Source organism: Schistocerca nitens, chromosome 6, assembly GCF_023898315.1.
Source record: "Schistocerca nitens isolate TAMUIC-IGC-003100 chromosome 6, iqSchNite1.1, whole genome shotgun sequence".
Taxonomy (NCBI): Eukaryota; Metazoa; Arthropoda; class Insecta; order Orthoptera; family Acrididae; genus Schistocerca; species Schistocerca nitens.
Window position 1 is genome coordinate 710,624,138 of NC_064619.1, and position 20,368 is coordinate 710,644,505.

Here is a 20,368-nt window from a genome sequence, read left to right on the forward strand (position 1 = left end):
ATCCACCTTTCGCAGCAATGCAGGCTGCTATTCTCCCATGGAGACGATCGTAGAGATGCTGGATGTAGTCCTGTGGAACGGCTTGCCATGCCATTTGCACCTGGCGCCTCAGTTGGACCAGCGTTCGTGCTGGACGTGCAGACCGTGTGAGACGACGCTTCATCCAGTCCCAAACATGCTCAATGGGGGACAGACCCGGAGATCTTGCTGGCCAGGGTAGTTGACTTACAACTTCTAGAGCACGTTGGGTGGCACGGGATACATGCGGACGTGCATTGTCCTGTTGGAACAGCAAGTTCCCTTGCCGGTCTAGGAATGGTAGAACGATGGGTTCGATGACGGTTTGGATGTACCGTGCACTATTCAGTGTCCCCTCGACGATCACCAGTGGTGTACGGCCAGTGTAGGAGATCGCTCCCCACACCATGATGCCGGGTGTTGGCCCTGTGTGCCTCGGTCGAATGCAGTCCTGATTGTGGCGCTCACCTGCACGGCGCCAAACACGCATACGACCATCATTGGCACCAAGGCAGAAGCGACTCTCATCGCTGAAGACGACACGTCTCCATTCGTCCCTCCATTCACGCCTGTCGCGACACCACTGGAGGCGGGCTGCACGATGTTGGGGCGTGAGCGGAAGACGGCCTAACGGTGTGCGGGACCGTAGCCCAGCTTCATGGAGACGGTTGCGAATGGTCCTCGCCGATACCCCAGGAGCAACAGTGTCCCTAATTTGCTGGGAAGTGGCGGTGCGGTCCCCTACGGCACTGCGTAGGATCCTACGGTCTTGGTGTGCATCCGTGCGTCGCTGCGGTCCGGTCCCAGGTCGACGGGCACGTGCACCTTCCGCCGACCACTGGCGACAACATCGATGTACTGTGGAGACCTCACGCCCCACGTGTTGAGCAATTCGGTGGTACGTCCACCCGGCCTCCCGCATGCCCACTATACGCCCTCGCTCAAAGTCCGTCAACTGCACATACGGTTCACGTCCACGCTGTCGCGGCATGCTACCAGTGTTAAAGACTGCGATGGAGCTCCGTATGCCACGGCAAACTGGCTGACACTGACGGCGGCGGTGCACAAATGCTGCGCAGCTAGCGCCATTCGACGGCCAACACCGCGGTTCCTGGTGTGTCCGCTGTGCCGTGCGTGTGATCATTGCTTGTACAGCCCTCTCGCAGTGTCCGGAGCAAGTATGGTGGGTCTGACACACCGGTGTCAATGTGTTCTTTTTTTCCATTTCCAGGAGTGTATATCGCTGGTGTGATTGTCGATTGTTTCATGTTTATTTACTCTGTCGTTATCTCGAAAATATTCGTAATTAATTCTGTTTCTTGAGTCTCTGTTTTGTTGAAGTATAATACTGAGTAAAAGTAAAGTTATTAGAAATCCTCTGAAGGCTTTTAAGAAAAGGAGAAATGTTTGAAAGCCAAAGGTATTTAGAAATATGGGAATGAAGATAGGTTCTAACATGGTACGAGCGATGCTTGCTTTAGACAAGGGACGCCTTCGGGCTGCAGACAGGGCTGTGAAGAGTCTAGAAATACAAGCAAGAGTAAACAGGAGGAGGAACAAGAGGAAGCTGGAGGAGGAGTTTGCAGAGGATGAAGATAATCCATCCTATGGACCTGGAATGCACTTGTCACAGAGTGATGTACTTCTCGCAAGTGAGAGACTGTTTGTTTACTCTTAGGACAATGTATCTTTGACTTGTTATATTGTATGTTCTGTGACTATGTAATAAAGTGTTGTTAGATTGCTAATCGCTGCTCTACTGTGATTCACGACACAAGAGTTTTTGGTGCCGAAACCCGGGACCGAACCAGGGACATTCTGCGTTTCAGATTATATTCTACGGCTATCGTCGCGGACATCACACAAGCTTTCCTTCAATTAACCTTAAACGAAAAGGACAAAGACTTGACCAGATTTTTCTGGTTCAAAATTAGCCAGGATCAAACAGGAAATCTTCAAACGACGGACGAACTAACAGAATACCGTTTTAACAGACTCCCATTCGGCCTGACCTGCAGCCCATTTTTACTTTCTGCAACACTAAGAGAACTTGCCGACAAGTGTATGACAGCATTTCCCACCGTAGCGCCACTTATAAACAAGACTGCATACATGGACGATTTTGTGATCTCAGTAGAAGGTGATAATTTGGTGATAACTATATACTATGAACTTGTAACCCTAATGAAACTGATCAGTCTCCCCTTATCAAAATGGGCTACCAACTGTGAACAACTCCACACTGTCTGGAGGGCAGAAGGGCGAGAACTCCACACACAGACTCAAGTTTTAGGTGTAGACTGGAACACCGCAGGTGACTACTTCTGTATCGACCCTAGCGAAATCATCAGAAGGTCGTCAGAAGAGCCAGCCACCAAACGACTCCTTTTACAATGTACGGCTAAATTCTATGACCCACTCGGACTGTTTTCCCCAGTTTCTCTTGTTGGGAAATTGCTATTTCAGGACACATGGTGCCGAGGAATTGGCTGGGATGAACTTATGCCCTGGGACTTAGGGGCACGATGGCGCACTTGGATATCTAGCTTACCTTCATTGTCACATATACGTGTCCCTAGATGGATAGCTACAGCTCATGGAAGAGACTCTCAGCTGCACGTATGCTGTGACGCCTCGGAAAAGGCATATGGAGCAGCTTTGTACATTCGTACTGTCTTAGATGATGACGTCGTAACCCATTTAGTCTGTAGCAAGAACAGACTTGCTCCTATTAAGAAGGTGACATTGCCTCGACTCGAACTTTTAGCAGCAGTAGTTGGGACCAGACTATTGTGTTACTTTTGCCGCTCAACAGACTTTAAAATTGCCCGTGCGATACTGTGGACGGATTCTACAATAACACTAAGTTGGATTCGCTGTGATCCTAACAGATGGAAGACCTTCGTTTGTAATCGTGTAACTGAGGTACAAACACACACGACTCCCACGCAATGGAAACACTGCCCAGGACCAGACAATCCTGCTGACCACCTCTCACGTGGACTCCTCGGCTACCAAATGAATTCATTGGACATTTGGTGGCATGGGCCGCCTTGGCTTACACGCCCCCCTGAATGCTGGCCAAACAACGATACTCCAACGATGGTACGACTTCCTCCCGAAGAAAAGAGGAAGAAAACGCAGAGCCAAGTTTTGTCGATATCTACGCCAACCAGCCTTTAGAACTTACTTAAATTCAGCTCATACTGGAAGCTCATTCGTATCACAGCATGGACTCTCCGTTTCCTACACAACATTCGTCAGAAGAATAAATCTTCAGGAGAACTTACTGCCACCGAATTATCAGCTGCCAAAATGTATTGGATTCAAGTGGGCCAGAGAGATTCCTTCCCCAACGAATTACATGCACTTCAGAATAACTTACCACTGCCAAGAGAGTCAAAAATCGCACGATACAATCCTTTCCTAGAAGATGGACTGATACGTCTAGGAGGTCGACTGCAGTGCACTAGCCTAAATAGGAAACAAAAACATCCTGTACTCCTTGACGGTTCCCACCACTTCACACAATTGGTTATTCGAGAGACACACATCCGCCTTCATCACTTTGGTGTTCGTTCTGTACTATCCGAACTGCGAACCGAATTTTGGATCCTTAGAGCTCGTCAGGCCATCAAAAGAATCCTACACTCATGCCTCGCCTGCAAGATCTTGAAGAATCCACTAGGGCAACAGATCGAAGCACCGCTGCCACCTGAACGAGTTTCACCTGCCAAACCATTTGCTGTAACCGGAATAGACTTTGCTGGCCCACTATTCATCAAAGTGGGGAAGGAAACGCACAAGTCATATATCACTCTTTTCACATGTGCTACCACACGGTCTGTACACCTCGAACTCTGTACAGACTTGTCAACGGACAAGTTTCTTATGGCACTTCAGCGATTCGCCGGAAGACGCGGACTACCCCACACGATATATACAGATAACGCGAAAACATTCCACGCCACGAATATGGAACTAGCCCAACTTTTGAAGGCATTAATCACCACAAAAACTTATCAGTTCCTCGCCCACTACGGTATTACTTGGAAATTCATTGTCTCCCGGGCGGCTTGGTGGGGAGGATGGTGGGAAAGAATGGTGGGCACTATAAAGCGTTGCCTACGGAAGGTACTGGGACTCGCAAAGCTCACTGAGGAACAACTGAATACCACCTTGATCAGTATTGAATCCGCGGTGAACTCCAGGCCCATCACACCAGGAGATGATTGTGATGCACTCACACCATCCCATTTTCTGGCGGGAGAAAAACTTACGACTATTCCGACGGGACCAGAGCCTTCAGCGAGCACGAATTTAACAAAGGAATTCCGACTGAGACAGCAACTCTGTGACAGTTTTTGGAACCGTTGGGTTAAAGAATACCTATTGGAGCTCCGGAACTACCACGAAGTTAAATGCCCATCGGGACGAGTCATCCCCTTTCGCCCTGGCGACATCGTGCTGATCCAAGAGGACCTTCGTCCGCGACATATGTGGAAGAAGGCCAGGATAGAAAAGGTACTATCAGGAAGAGACGGCAGGGTAAGGACGATAATACTCCGGACACCAGAAGGTCACATCATTAGTCGCCCTGTGCAGCTGGCCGTACCTTTGGAGGTCGACCAGGGTGGGGAGGATGTCACAGAGTGATGTACTTCTCGCAAGTGAGAGACTGTTTGTTTACTCTTAGGACAATGTATCTTTGACTTGTTATATTGTATGTTCTGTGACTATGTAATAAAGTGTTGTTAGATTGCTAATCGCTGCTCTACTGTGATTCACGACAGCACTACAAAGTTAATCCAATCTTTGTCGCTCGATTCCCAAAACTTTTATTTTCTCATACTAATTACATGTTTTCTAAGGATCTTCCAAACATATTTGTTTCAAACTTTCACTAAATGTTACACAGTACCTTCTGCATAATTTAACACAGCCTTTTTCCAAAAAACTGTATATTTTTGAATATATAAATAAAAAATTGCAAAAAAATGTTGTGAATTTTCATTACAATTGAAAAAAATCATCTTTAATAACTGAACTAAAATTTTGTAAAATCCCTGTCTTAAGTTGTAGCCCATATTCCAATAAATAATCTGTAAAACGTTCAACTTCCTACCTCAAATACTTTGTGAGGAAAGATGTAATTTATAAGCGTTATTTTAACATTGCAAGTATAGGGCGTTCCGGAGCCCCTTAACGATTTAGCCAGAAAAGTGAGTAACTGCAGATTTGGTACAGAATATCATACATGAATCATAGGCCTTAGAAATAACATTAATAGGTTAATACATTTGTACATTCACACACTTAATACAGCCCATATATTACAACTTCTTACGGTGGAACCTTTGCGTCTGACTTATAAGTGGATATCCGTCTCCTGCAGACACCAGGCAATACTGACTTAGTGCGTTGTGGGCAGCTGTCGAAACAGGTCCGTCAAAGAATTCCTGCTCTGATCAAGGCCTTAAGAAACTTGCAGGGTTCTGTTCTAACGTGAACCCCTGGCATCACATGACGGAGGTCTGCAATATCAGTTGGGTGGAATTCGCGGTATGGAGACGCCATAAAGATGTGAAGCATAACAGCCGTGACTGTCGGATGCGCGTTACAGTAGTGGTCTGACGTCTGGTTAGCTTCATTCGGGAGCACCAGGTTTTTCGCGCAATACTCGGCTGTACAGGGGCACAACGCCTTCATCGGGAGTGTTGTGCGGTCTCCCAATTCTGTGGCCATCCTTGATTAATCTTTTTCTTCGTGGCAAAAACAAAATCTTTATGTGGAAAGCAAGTGTAGTAAGGGCGGCTATCAATCACAGTTCGTTTCGCCAGGTGATCCGCCATTTCGTTACATGAAATACCAGTGTGTCTCTTGGTCCATAATAAGTGGACACCTTTATGTTAACCTTCACACTGGTAGAGTAACTTAATTACATCGAGTACATGGCGGTTGCCATCTGAGCTCTTGATATTCATACAAGTGGTTCTCTTCTCTCCAAAGGTCTCTTTAATTTTCCTGTAGGCAGTATCTATCTTACCCCTAGTGAGACAAGCCTCTACATCCTTACATTTGTCCTCTAGCCATCCCTGCTTAGCCATTTTACACTTCCTGTCGATATCCTTTTTGCCTGCTTCATTTACTGCATTTTTATATTTTCTCCTTTCATCAATTAAATTCAATATTTCTTCTGTTACCCAAGGATTTCTATTAGCCCTCGTCTTTTTACCTACTTGATCCTCTGCTGCCTTCACTACTTCATCCCTCAGAGCTACCCATTCTTCTTCTACTGTATTTCTTTCCCCCATTCCTGTCAATTGTTCCCTTATGCTCTCCCTGAAACTCTGTACAACCTCTGGTTCTTTCAGTTTATCCAGGTCCCATCTCCTTAAATTCCCACCTTTTTGCAGTTTCTTCAGTTTCAATCTGCAGTTCATAACCAATAGATTGTGGTCAGAATCCACATCTGCCCCTGGAAATGTCTTACAATTTAAAACCTGGTTCCTAAATCTCTGTCTTACCATTATATAATCTATCTGATACCTTTTAGTATCTCCAGGATTCTTCCAGGTATACAACCTTCTTTTATGATTCTTGAACCAAGTGTTAGCTATGATTAAGTTATGCTCTGTGCAAAATTCTACAAGGCGGCTTCCTCTTTCATTTCTTCCCCCCCCCCCCCAATCCATATTCACCTACTATGTTTCCTTCTCTCCCTTTTCCTACTGACGAATTCCAGTCACCCACGACTATTAAATTTTCGTCTCCCTTCACTACCTGAATAATTTCTTTTATCTCGTCATACATTTCATCAATTTCTTCATCATCTGCAGAGCTAGTTGGCATATAAACCTGTACTACTGTAGTAGGCATGGGCTTTGTGTCTATCTTGGCCACAATAATGCGTTCACTATGCTGTTTGTAGTAGCTAACCCGCACTCCTATTTTTTTATTCATTATTAAACCTACTCCTGCATTACCCCTATTTGATTTTGTATTTATAACCCTGTAATCACCTGACCAAAAGTCTTGTTCCTCCTGCCACCGAACTTCACTAATTCCCACTATATCTAACTTTAACCTATCCATTTCCCTTTTAAATTTTCTAACCTACCTGCCCGATTAAGGGATCTGACATTCCACGCTCCGATCCGTAGAATGCCAGTTTTCTTTCTCCTGATAACGACGTCCTCTTGAGTAGTCCCCGCCCGGAGATCCGAATGGGGGACTATTTTACCTCCGGAATATTTTACCCAAGAGGACGCCATCATCATTTAATCATACAGTAAAGCTGCATGTCCTCGCGAAAAATTACGGCTGTAGTTTCCCCTTGCTTTCAGCCGTTCGCAGTACCAGCACAGCAAGGCCGTTTTGGTTAATGTTACAAGGTCAGATTAGTCAATCATCCAGACTGTTGCCCCTGCAACTACTGAAAAGGCTGCTGCCCCTCTTCAGGAACCACATGTTTGTCTGGCCTCTCAATAGATACCCCTCCGTTGTGGTTGCACCTACGGTACGGCCATCTGTATCGCTGAGTCACGCAAGCCTCCCCACAAACGGCAAGGTCCATGGTTCATGGGGGAAGTAAAAATCGTAGAGGGAGACCAAGAGATCAATACACTAAGCAGATTCAGAAGGATGTAGGTTGCAGTAGGTACTGGGAGATGAAGAGGCTTGCACGGCATAGAGTGGCATGGAGAGCTGCATCAAACCAGTCTCAGGACTGAAGACCACAACAACAACAACAACATGGCGGTTAGAGTTGCAGCTCCATTGGTGCTTTTCGAGGTTTTCCAGTGCAGTCTTCGAATCCGAGACAATAAGGATGTCGTCGAACTGGTTTGCCTCGAACTGAAGGCATTCCTTAACTGCAAGAACTTCGGCAGTGAAGATGCTGGATTCCATCGGTAGCTTAAACGTAGCCCAAGATAGTGGATCTTCGCAGAAGTTAAGTAAAGCCGGTGCCGTCTCTCGTCTTGGAGGCGTCAGTGAATATTTTGACCGATGAGGGTCACGTTGATGCAATCAGATGGGAAACGCCAGGAGAAGTAGTGAATCTTCGATTCGACCCTCTGGAGTGATAGAAAATTATGGGCTGTGACTTCAACGTCGGGTCTAGGGGTCATGACTGTAGCGAAGAGGTGGCAAGATAGGCACCTGTCAAGGGCTTTGGCAAAAAGGGACGCGCAAAAACTTGCCGAAAGAAAAAAAAAGACGACTTAAGAATTAACCTGGAGAGGTACGTGAGCTCTCCCACGCTCGTGTTCCCACCTGTCTAAGCGTTTCCCTCGGCTCGAGAGCACGGATGCCGTTGCCTCAGTGTCATTTCGTCAACGCAACGTAAAGGAACGACTACCAGCGAACGGACGTCCACCGCTAACGTGATTTACTAGGCAACGGCGCGCTTCGTCACGCAGTTCATGTTCAACAATAGAGTTCGTGCGGCTAGTTTGTTATAATGTTTCAGGCCTGCAGGGTCTCAAACATTTACGAGCGGGTCTTGAAGCAAAATATAACACGTATGCTGCAATCCAGTTTCTGCAAACTGAGAACTGTAGAGGAACGCGACTGTCGGGGAAGAAATAAGAAATGTGGACAGAATACGTGATTTACTTGCATTGCCCCTCCAGGAAGTAGTTTTCAAATTATTACTCTTTATACCTCAAAACTACATTTCAATACACGCATACGTCCATTCCAGCTATCCTTGGCGCTTGGGCCGTTTGTGACTTTGATCGATACCTCTTTCTCTGTAAAGCTGTTGTGACATTCTACGTCGAAGTAAATTTGGATATAGGTGTTGTACTGGCCAATGAGAAGTTTCAAGTATATGCTTTCGACAAAAGTGAGATGAACAAAAGCGGATGGCGATATTTTATCACAGGAGTTTGACGAATGACAGCCCGCAGTACGAGTAATGTTCTGAAAGTTGTTGTAAATGGAAGAAAGTTGAGACACACAGAACAACAATGAAACACTGAATTCATTACTCTGGACTTACGATCCGAAACAAATGTTTTCAAATGTAAAAGTCGTCCAAATTGCTAAGAAGGGCGTGTGTAATTTTTAACGACGGATCATAACATGAAAGTCATGGGAGTCGTTATCGACACTGCAGCCTGCTCATTCGCCACGAACAGGGGCTACAAATGCCTCAAGCGTTCATTTTGGCATGCATGTCCAAAGAAACATTGCGTCCAAAATAGGAACAATACAGGTACTGCAATATCATACACTCATGCTCATAAATTAAGGATAATTGCAGAATGTGACGCCACACAACGTGGTACTACACAAAACTGGCGCTGATAGCATAGGCACTTAGGGAACACACACGACATAGATCTGTAAGTCCACGGTATTGGTGATAAGTTGAGAAAACCGTCCCGAAAACACATGTGCTACAAAACGCCACTGTTTCCTTTGCATGTACCCCGACATCAATATGGGATATGATCACCATGCACACGTACACAGGCCGCACAATGGGTTCGCATACTCTGGATCAGGTGGTCGAGCAGCTGCTGGGGTATAGCCTCCCATTCTTGCACCAGTGCCTGTCGGAGCTCCTGAAGTGCCCTAGGGGTTTGAAGACGTGCAGTGAAATGTCGACCGAGAGCATCCCAGACGTGCTCGATTGGTTTTAGGTCTGGAGAACAGGCAGGCAATTCCATTCGCCTGATATCTTCTGTTTCAAGGTACTCCTCCACGATGGCAGCTCGGTGGGGCCGTGCGTTATCATCCATCAGGAGGAAGGTGCGACCCACTGCACCACTGAAAAGGCGAACATACTGGCGCAAAATGACGTCCCGATACACCTCACCTTTTACAGTTCCTCTGTTAAACACATGCACGGGTGTACGTGCACCAATCATAATCCCACTAGAAACCACGACCTCCATACAGGTCCCTTTCAAGGGCATTAACGGGTTGGTATCTGGTTCCTGGTTCACGCCAGGTGAAAACCCGGCGAGAATCACCGTTCAGACTATACCTGGATTCGTCCGAGAACATAACCTGGGACCACTGTTCCAATGACCATGTTTCTGACACCAGGCTTTAGGGGCTCGCCGGCCGTGGTGGCCAAGCGGTTAAAGGCGCTACAGTCTGGAACTGCGCGGCCGCTACGGTCGCAGGTTCGAATCCTGCCTCGGGCATGGATGTGTGTGATGTCCTTAGGTTAGTTAGGTTTTAGTAGTTCTAAGTTCTAGGGGACTGATGACCTTAGAAGTTAAGTCCGATAGTGCTCAGAGCCATTTGAACCATTTTTTTAGGGGCTCTTCTGTGACCAGGGGTCATTGGAATGCAGCTTGCAGGTCTCCGGGCGAATAAACCATGACTGTTCAGTCGTCTAAAGACTGTGTGTCCGGAGACAACTGTTCCAGTGGCTGCGGTAAGGTCCCAAGCAAGGCTACCTGCTGTTACTGCGTGGCCGTCTGCGGGCACTGATGGTGAGATATCGGTCTTCTTGTGGTGTTGTACATTGTGAACGTCCCGTGCTGTAGCGCCTGGACACGTTTCCTGTCTGCTGGAATCGTTACCATAATCTTGAGATCACACTTTGTGGCACATGGAGGGCCCGTGCTACGACCTACTGTGTTTGACCAGCCTCCAGTCGCCCTAGTATTCTCCTCCTAACAACGTCATCAATATGTGTTTTTGAGCCATTTTCAACACAGTCACCATTAGCACGTCTGAAAACGTCTGCACACTTACACGCTGCACCGTACTCTGACATGCGTGTGTGGACTGCTGCCAGCGTCACCGAGCGACGACCGCAGGTCAAAGGCACCGCATAGTCATACCCCGAGGTGATTTAAGCCTGCAAACCGCCACCAGAGCGTTGTTCCACCATGTATCAGCATTATCCGTAATTTATGAGCATGACTGTATTCATCCACCGACGCTGGGCAAGCGACTCTCCTGTACGGCACCATACATAATGGAAGTAAGAGTGCAGGGGTCAACACTTGGTTGACGACAGATGGAAGTTTGGGTCTGGCCGTGGAGCGTTCTCGGATAGCCTAACGGTCCGATGACTGCTCGCAATAAGCGAGAAATTCGGGTTTGAATCTCGGTCGCCACAAAGTTTCATTCTCTGTTGGTCCATCATGGCCAGGGGACATCGGCTGGTAAGTAATTGTCAATGTCAATCAAATTCACCAACAGCCATATACTTTAAGATATTTTATTTTATTCTGAAAGCAACCAGTTTCGGCATTTCATTATGCCATCCGCAGGCTCCATACGCCTCTATTCAAACTCAGTTGCTGTCATGCCTTTGTATGAAGCAATTGTATAACGATTGCAACTCACGATATCCAGTGCTTTATGGCGCTAAACGACAAGTTCGTTTATTTGGGTAGAAGCGTATGGGTGCTGGGCATGGCATAATGAAATGCCGAAACTGCTTGCTTTCAGAATAAAACAAAATGAGTATACGGCTGTTGGTGAATTTTATTGACACTGACAACAGTTTTCACTGTCGTCATTGTCTATTATACAGCAGATTGTTGTCCACATTCGCGACTGCGAATAAATTTCATGTATTTGAGCGTTAAAGTCATCCAATGTGCGTAAGCAGCTGTACAATTATGGGCATCTGGCCAAAAATGGGCAGAGACCTAGATTAAAGGCAACAACACACCCATCTCAGCTATGACGCGCAGTGAATCATTTTCGGGGCGTCCAAGTTTCCCATGTGTTTACATTCCCCAGAAAGGCAACAGAGGAGGATACGCGATGCTGCAGGTATTTCGCTGCTACGCAAAAGCCGGACGCTGGAATGTCGCGCATGCGCAGACGGCGCGTTTAAATAGCGGCGTGACATCGCATTGCAGCTGAAGGTCGCCTCGGCGCTTGCGCAACACGCTGTGCTGTGCCGCGGAGCTCGCATCACAGCCCCCTGCAGCCTTATGCAACGCTCCGCTTCTGCATTCTCTTTCATCTGGGTGCAACGCCTTGTCGGCAGCTCCATCGGCATTCGAACTTCACGCCGCATGCCGACTTGTTTACGAGACAGTCTGGCCGACTGCTTCCTGCCACAGCTATGTGGAACGCAGTTGTGAAGCTGTGGCATGAAACACCTAGTCTACATTTCCACAGTATCGCTTCAAAATGTACTTACAGCAGGTTCTGTCAGAGTTGTCCACGGGGTACCATATGTTTTTGTATAGCCACCAAGTCACCCGTGACATCCACATCTACGTCTATAATCCGCAATTCACTTTGCGGGATGTGGCGGAGGCAACTGTGTGTATGTGTCAAGTTTCCTATTTTCCTGTTTCAGTCGCGTATGGTTCACGGGAAGAACAATTGCCGGTAAGCCTCCGTATGGACGGGCGAGCGCGAAGAATTATTCTACGCACGCACACACACACACACACACACACACACACACACACACACACACACACACACACACACATTATCGACACTGTACGAGAATGAATGGGCTCCTAAATAGGGAGTACATCCCATAGAAGATAGCTTGACTGTGAAATAGGCACAGGATCTGAGAACACAACTTAAAAATGGTTCAAATGGCTCAAATGCACTATGGGACTTAACATCTGAGGTCATCAGTCCCCTAGACTTAGAACTACTTAAACCTAACGAACCTAACGGCATCACACACATCCATGCCCAAGCCACGATTCGAACCTGCGACCGTAGAAGCCGCGTGCTTCCGGAATGAAGCGCCTAGAACCGCTCGACCACAGCTGCCGGCAACACAACTTAAAATCTTTTGTTAAGAAATAATGATAATAATAATAATAATAATAATCCCGTGGAGGCCCGGGAAAAGAATAGGCCTCCGGTATCTTCTGCCAGTCGTAAAAGGCGACGAAAAGAACAAACCACTAATAGGGCTAACCCCCCTTTTAGTGTGATTACTTGGTTCAGGACAGAACTAAAGAAGCCTCGGACAAGCGCCGTCATGGTCGGGAACGACGCTTGAACCCTATGCCCGCCCACAATGGTAACGACACTGCTAGCCAACTGGAAAATGATTTAAATCCAAATAGAGGTGTTTTGCAGGATATGCTTCCTGCAACCACCCTAGAAGGAAAACAGAGACAGGGGATGAGATGGTCAGATGAAGTTAATAGACACCTCATGATCTGTTATTACCAAGCAACAAACCTAGGAACCAACACAACTGGATACAGATCACAAGTATACACAACATTTATTACCAGATACCCAGAATTAAAATTTTTAACAGAACAACGACTAGCTGATCAGATCCGTGTGATAATAAAAAATAACAGGATACCCCAGTCAGAATTAGAAAACATCAAACAACAAGTACAACAAATACTGGAACAAAATAATATGCAATCAGAAGAAGAAGAAAATACAGCAATGGACTCAAACACCCCAGAGCAAACAAAGGACAACACGCATCAATTAAACAATCAGAGGAAAACGAAATCTTAAGACAGCTACCAGAACAAGTACAAATAGAACACGAAGTGACACACATGTTAGATATAGAACAAAAATTTCAGCTTACATATATAGAATACAAATACACAAATACAGACATTAGACCATTCTTGCATAGACCGCCAAATAACCCATAAGTCGAAACAACAATAAAAACTATCAACACAATCATACACAACAAAATAAATGAAAATACAACTATGGAAGCGTTACAACTACTGGTTTATATAGGAGCACTCACTACACTAACTATACACACTAGGCAGAGATCAGAACCAAACAATACACAGAAGAAACCCACAAAACCAGCATGCCAACACAGGCTACAGATCAGAATAAAAAAACTGAGAAAAGACATCGGACAGCTAACACAATTTATAAGAAATGAAATGTCAGAAAAAAAAGGAAAAAGGTTAGGTAAAATCTCACAACAAGAAGCGATAGAGCAATTAGATGAAAAGAAGCAGAAATTACAATCATTGGCCAAACGACTTAGTAGATACAAAAAAAGTGAAAATAGAAGGAAACAAAACCAAACATTCAACACAAACCAAAAGAAATTTTACCAGACAATAGATAACACACACATTAAAATAGACAATCCACCAAACATAACAGACATGGAACACTTCTGGAGCAACATATGGTCAAACCCGGTACAACATAAAAGGCATGCACCGTGGATACAAGCAGAAACAGACACATACAAGATGATACCACAAATGCCTGAAGTGATAATTTTGCAACATGCAGTCACCCAAGCAATTAATTCTACTCACAATTGGAAAGCCCCTGGAAAAGATAAAATAGCAAATTTCTGGCTGAAGTAGTTCCCCTCAACACATTCACATCTAACTAAATTATTTAACAGTTACATTGCAGACCCATACACATTCCCTGATACACTTACACATGGAATAACTTATCTAAAACCTAAAGATCAAGCAGACACAGCAAACCCAGCTAAATATCGCCCCATAACATGCCTACCAACAATATACAATATATTAACTTCAGTCATTACACAGAAATTAATGACACATACAACACAGAACAAAATTATAAATGAAGAACAAAAATGCTGTTGCAAAGGAGCACGAGGATGTAAAGAGCAACTGATAATAGATGCAGAGGTGACATATCAAGCTAAAACTAAACAAAGGTCGCTACACTACGCATACATTGATTACCAAAAAGCTTTTGATAGTGTACCCCACTCATGGTTACTACAAATATTGCAAATATACAAAGTAGATCCTAAATTGATACAGTTCCTAAACATAGTGATGAAAAATTGGAAAACCACACTTAATATCCAAACAAATTCAAATAATATCACATCACAGCCAATACAGATTAAGCGTGGAATATTCCAAGGAGACTCATGAAGTCCTTTCTGGTTCTGCCTTGCTCTGAACCCACTATCCAACATGGTAAATAATACAAATTATGGATACAATATTACTGGAACATACCCACGCAAAATCACACATTTGCTATACATGGATGATCTAAAACTACTGGCAGCAACAAATCAACAACTCAACCAATTACTAAAGTTAACAGAAGAAATACACTACTAAGTAGTGTAGTAGAAATACACTACTAAAGATAACAGAAGAAATACAGTAGAAGAAGAATGGGTGGCTCTAAGGGATGAAGTAGTGAAGGCAGCAGACGATCAAGTAGGTAAAAAGACGATGGCTAATAGAAATCCTTGGGTAACAGAAGAAATATTGAATTTAATTGATGAAAGGAGAAAATATAAAAATGCAGTAAATGAAGCAGGCAAAAAGGAATACAAACGTCACAAAAATGAGATCGACAGGAAGTGCAAAATTGCTAAGCAGGGATGGCTAGAGGACAAATTTAAGGATGTAGAGGCTTGTCTCACTAGGGGTAAGATAGATACTGCCTACAGGAAAATTAAAGAGACCTTTGGAGAGAAGAGAACCACTTGTATGAATATTAAGAGCTCAGATGGTAACCCAGTTCTAAGCAAAGAAGGGAAGGCAGAAAGGTGGAAGAAGTATATAGAGGGTTTATACAAGGGCGATGTACTTGAGGACAATATCATGGAAATGGAAGAGGATGTAGATGAAGACGAAATGGGAGATAAGATACTGCGTGAAGAGTTTGACAGAGCATTGAAAGACCTGAGTCGAAACAAGGCCCCGGGAGTAGACAACACTCCATTAGAACTACTGATGACCTTGGGAGAGCCAGTGATGACAAAACTCTACCATCTGGTGAGCAAGATGTATGAGACAGACGAAATACCCTCAGACTTCAAGAAGAATATAATAATTCCAATCCCAAAGAAAGCAGGTGTTGACAGATGTGAAAATTACCAAACTATCAGTTTAATAAGTCACAGCTGCAAAATACTAACGCGAATTCTTTACAGACGAATGGAAAAACTAGTAGAAGCCAACCTTGGGGAAGATCAGTTTGGATTCCGTGGAAATATTGGAACACGTGAGGCAATACTGACCTTAAGACTTATCTTAGAAGAAAGAATAAGGAAAGGTAAACCTACGTTTCTAGCATTTGTAGACTTAGAGAAAGCTTTTGACAATGTTAACTGGAATACTCTCTTTCAAATTCTGAAGGTGGCAGGGGTAAAATACAGGGAGCGAAAGGCTATTTACAATTTGTACAGAAACCAGATGGCAGTTATAAGAGTCGAGGATAATGAAAGGGAAGCAGTGGTTGGGAAAGGAGTGAGACAGGGTTGTAGCCTCTCCCCAATGTTATTCAATCTGTATATTGAGCAAGCAGTAATGGAAACAAAAGAAAAATTCGGAGTAGGTATTAAAATTCATGGAGAAGAAGTAAAAACTTTGAGGTTCGCCGATGACATTGTAATTCTGTCAGAGACAGCAAAGGACTTGGAAGAACAGTTGAACGGAATGGACAGTGTCTTGAAAGGAGGGTATAAGATGAACATCAACAAAAGCAAAACGAGAATAATGGAATGTAGTCGAATTAAAACCGGTGATGCTGAGGGAATTAGATTATAAAATGAGACGCTTAAAGTAGTAAAGGAGTTTTGCTATTTGGGGAGCAAAATAACCGATGATGGACGAAGTAGAGAGGATATAAAATGTAGACTGGCATTGGCAAGGAAAGTGTTTCTGAAGAAGAGAAATTTGTTAACATCGAGTATAGATTTAAGTGTCAGGAAGTCGTTTCTGAAAGTATTTGTATGGAGTGTAGCCATGTATGGAAGTGAAACATGGACGATAAGTAGTTTGGACAAGAAGAGAATAGAAGCTTTCGAAATGTGGTGCTACAGAAGAATGCTGAAGATAAGGTGGGTAGATCACGTAACTAATGAGGAGGTGTTGAATAGGATTGGGGAAAAGAGAAGTTTGTGGCACAACTTGACTAGAAGAAGGGATCGGTTGGTAGGACATGTTTTGAGGCATCAAGGAATCACAAATTTAGCATTGGAGGGCAGCGTGGAGGGTAAAAATCGTAGAGGGAGACCAAAAGATGAATACACTAAGCAGATTCAGAAGGATGTAGGTTGCAGTAAGTACTGGGAGATGAAGAAGCTTGCACAGGATAGAGTAGTATGGAGAGCTGCATCAAACCAGTCTCAGGACTGAAGACCACAACAACAACAACAACAACAACAACAGAAGTATTCAGCAATGATATAAATATGGCTTTTGGAACAGACAAATGTAAGAAAAATAGCATTGTCAAGGGAAAACACACTAATCAAGAAGATTACATTTAGGATAACCACAGCGACTGCATAGAATCGATGGAAAAAACAGATCCCTCTAAATATCTAGGATACAGACAAAAAATAGGAATAGATAATACAAATATTAAAGAAGAACTAAAAGAAAAATATAGACAAAGACTAACAAAAATACTGAAAACAGAATTGACAGCAAGAAACAAGACAAAAGCTATAAATACTTATGCTATACCAATATTGACCTACTCATTTGGAGTAGTGAAATGGAATAACACGGACCTAGAAGCACTCAATACACTTACACGATCACAATGCCACAAATATAGAATACATCACATACATTCAGCAACAGAAAGATTCACATTAAGCAGAAAGGAAGGAGGAAGGGGATTTATCGATATAAAAAACCTACATTATGGACAGGTAGACAATTTAAGAAAATTCTTTCTAGAACGAGCAGAAATTAGCAAAATACACAAAGCAATCACTCATATAAATACATCGGCTACACCACTGCAATTTCATAACCACTTCTACAACCCTTTAGATCACATAACATCAACAGATACGGAGAAAGTAAATTGGAAAAAGAAAACACTACATGGCAAGCACCCGTATCATCTAACACAGCCACACATCGATCAAGACGCATCCAACACATGGCTAAGAAAAGGCAATATATACAGTGAGACGGAAGGATTCATGATTGCAATACAGGATGAAACAATAAACACCAGATATTACAGCAAGCATATTATTAAAGATCCCAATACCACAACATATAAATGCAGACTTTGCAAACAACAAATAGAAACAGTAGATCACATCACAAGCGGATGTACAATACTAGCAAATACAGAATACCCCAGAAGACATGACAATGTAGCAAAAATAATACATCAACAGCTTGCCTTACAACATAAACTTATAAAACAACACGTTCCGACGTACAAGTATGCACCAGAAAATGTACTGGAGAATGATGAATACAAATTGTACTGGAACAGAACCATTATAACAGATAAAACAACACCACATAACAAACCTGACATCATACTCACCAATAAAAAGAAGAAATTAACACAACTAATCGAAATATCCATACCCAATACAACAAATATACAAAAGAAAACAGGAGAAAAAATTGAAAAATACATCCAACTAACTGAGGAAGTCAAGGACATGTGGCATCAGGATAAAGTTGACATTGTACCGCGAATAATCCACCATATCCACAAAAGCGCGTTTTAGGGTGTAAATCTGGCTTAGCTGTACTTCGTGGTGATGCATTCTGAGAGAGTCACTGACTTTTACATTTGGTTCACCGCAGAGGGCCCATTTTTCATCTCCAGTGATCTAACGACCAAAAAAGGAATCTGTGCCGCTGAAGCAATGCGTTGCATGTGACGGATCGGTTAACTTTCTCTTTACCAGTCTACTCTAAATGCTCTTGTAGGTCGATCAAGGTTGTTGGTTAAGCGTTTGACAGTTCCTCGATTTTCTGGTACGGATTAGCTTCCACTTCCGCTCTTAACATGTCATCGGTTACACTTATTGATCGTCCTGAACGATACGAATCGGAAAGATCAAAATTACCGGATTTGAACTTGAAAAAAGAACCTTTGCCATTTACGAACGACTAGTGCACCTGGATAAACAATGCAAATTTTTTGGTAGCAACTGTTGCGCTACTACCCTTGTGAAACTCAAACCGCATACAGTGCCGGATTTATAGCTCTTCTGGTATTTGGCTAGCTATTTCACCACAAACTGCAATGAGGTGATAAATGACGAACGAATATCGACAAGCGCAGAAACGACATTACTTTCCGGTCCCCTTAATTTATTCAAGTATGCGGGGTGTAAACCTTCTTATATTGTATACAGATTCTCTCATAATTATGACAATCAGAAATGATCCCTAATAACAACTTGCTTTACCAGAAGAGCTCCGTCCACTTGCGTATGCATGTGGTAACAGCGGAACATAACATTCACGCTCTCTGTCGACTATTAATCAAGACAGACACAATTCAGAACTGATAGTTAATAATCTTCGTCTGCCACTATGGAAAGGAGAAATACGGGAAGTAGGCACAGATGTTCACTCTACCTTATCTGACTGTAAGATTATCTCAGGCTGAACTTAATCACTGCATTATTATTTTGAAGTTTCATTAAAAGCTTTGCGAATATAATTCCTACCTACAATGGAAGGCTGGAAGCATATGAGATGTTACAACACACACACACACACACACACACACACACACACACACACACACACACAAGCCTAGCATTCGAACCGTCAATAAAGTTATGCAATTGTGCGCGACCTTGCAAAGACACAAGGAAACAATCGAACATGTAGCTGCAATAACACAAGAGCTGACATCAGAATTCTCGTTTTTTTTCTTCTTATAAGATAAAATTAATTGCATGTACAACTCTTAAAATAGCGATAGTAAATACAAGTGTTTTTACAAGTCTAACAGAGCAATAAACAAGACAACACTATCGTCAGGAACCGCAAGTAACTCGCTAAAAACGTAATATAACAGTTTGCAATCTGTATTATAGAAGAATACAAACTTCTCTTGTCTGCAGGTGATAAGTGTGTTCCTAGAGGGATGGACAGTATTAATGGATAATACAGGACCATTCGAAACAATGAAGTTAAGTAAACATGGGCTCTACAATGCATACTTAAAAACCAAGAGCGGTTTTTTATCTTCAGTATTGTGAGACACATGTCTTTTACTGAACGGGTGCGCATAGCTCTTAAGGTATAGAACCCTTGTTTACTGGACTTGTTTTTCTTGTCTTGGTCCATACTACCACCTCTGAAAGTTTGTCGGTGGAGTTCTGGTTTTCCTGTATATAGGCTGTTTCAAAGTCTTTGCGTCAAACGTCTAGGGTTGGCGGATCACGTCTTGGGGAACAACGTCTGGTAGAGAGAAAAATCTTTTCTGACGCTTTTCGACGATGCTAAGGTTCCTTTACTATTTATCGTCCCTCGGATGACGAGAGGTTACTGAACTAAAAGGATCTACTAATCAGGTGTGGTGCATACTACCTTCTCCAAGAAATTGGTGTGACTTTCAACAAGAATACCTTAAGAGTGAGTGTGTCTAAGTTTAGAAAGGTGATTTAGAAGCGAATCAGGAACTTAAATTT

The 20,368-nt window shown here is 43.6% G+C and overlaps 1 protein-coding gene across 1 annotated transcript in view; it reads right to left on the reverse strand.

Moving 5' to 3' along the window:
* The window catches only part of LOC126263583 (hillarin), a 594,299-nt gene that overhangs the window by 355,268 nt on the left and 218,663 nt on the right, over positions 1–20,368 (reverse strand). The gene's annotated exons all lie outside the window — the stretch shown is intronic.